Source organism: Microtus ochrogaster, unplaced genomic scaffold, assembly GCF_000317375.1.
Source record: "Microtus ochrogaster isolate Prairie Vole_2 unplaced genomic scaffold, MicOch1.0 UNK4, whole genome shotgun sequence".
Taxonomy (NCBI): Eukaryota; Metazoa; Chordata; class Mammalia; order Rodentia; family Cricetidae; genus Microtus; species Microtus ochrogaster.
The window spans coordinates 14,790,005-14,791,227 of record NW_004949102.1 but is presented as its reverse complement, the minus strand read 5'-3'; the positions used below and the strand labels follow the sequence as shown (position 1 = coordinate 14,791,227).

The window sequence follows — 1,223 nt, the reverse complement described above, 5'->3', positions numbered from 1 at the left end:
GTGTGTGTATACTAAGTCTGCTAAGTTTGTATGTAACTTGCATGTATTTTTTTCAGGGCTAACCATTTGGTATTGGATAACCAATCTGGAGGCTCATCCCTGGGGAAGGCCATTTCTCCAGCCTTCCCTATTCCTTAGTTGCCTGAAGGTCTTCTTCTAGGGTTGAGGCCTCCTCGGCTTTCCCTCCTCCACAGTAGCAAGTCTATTGGTGTCTTGCTTGTTCGGGTCATATTTAGGTACCATGTTGATGAGACTTCTGGAATTGCTTCCCTGTTGTTTCTAGGAGACATGATCTCCCAGGAGACTTCCAGTTCTGGCTCTCAGTCTTTCCACCCCCTGTTCTGCAGTTCTTGGGCCAAAAGTATAGAGAGCTTCACAAACGTGTGTCATCCTCACACAAGGGCCGTGCTCATCTTCCCGGAATTCAGTTGTAGGATATGTGCTGTGGAAGTGTGCACTGAGTATACATTTTTTTAAAAAAAAATTTTTTTGAGACAGGGTTTCTCTGTAGCTTTGAAGCCTGTCCTGGAACTAGCTCTTATATAGACCAGGCCGGCCTCAAATTCACAGAGATCCACCTGCCTCTGTCTCCAGAGTGCTGGGATTAAAGGCGTGCACCACCACCACCACCAGGCAACTATACATACATTTTAAGAGGCATTTTATAATCATTTGCTGGTCACCAAACAGAGACGAGTCATAGCTCTTGAGGTAAAGCCTTGTGTGGGGTGGGGTAGGGGGAGGTAGAACCCAATGGCCCCCAATGCTGCTCTTAGTTTATTCTATGACTCACTGTATTGAGTGAATACATTAGCAGGAATGCATCAGCAGGGGTCTCGGGTCACTGCTTTGGTGTATACCTCCACATTCAGCTTGGGAACCCGAGGCCCATGTCCCTGTAGCCAAAGAAAGGAATCCTTCGGGTGGAAAGGGTCCGTTTTCATTTGTATATTAGTTACTTGTCAGTTTAAAAAGGGATACTGTCTGTTGTGTGGGGCTGGCATGGTGACAGAGTGGAGCAGTGGTCACCCTGCACACTATTTTTGCACCCCCCCAACCTCCTCGCTCCACTTTGCCATCTCTCTTTGTATGAGTTACTTTTTCTTTCCACTTATGTGTTTGGGTGCTTTGCCTGTGTGCACCATGTAAGTGTAGTGCCCAAGGATGTGAGAGGAAGGGGCCAGATGCCCTGGAACTGGAGTTTCACATGGTTGTAAGTCACC

General features: G+C 47.3%; 1 pseudogene; it reads right to left on the bottom strand.

The window, feature by feature from the left end:
• Window positions 1-357: 357 nt before the first annotated feature.
• On the bottom strand, window positions 358-458 carry LOC113458142 (annotated as a pseudogene).
• Window positions 459-1,223: the final 765 nt, after the last annotated feature.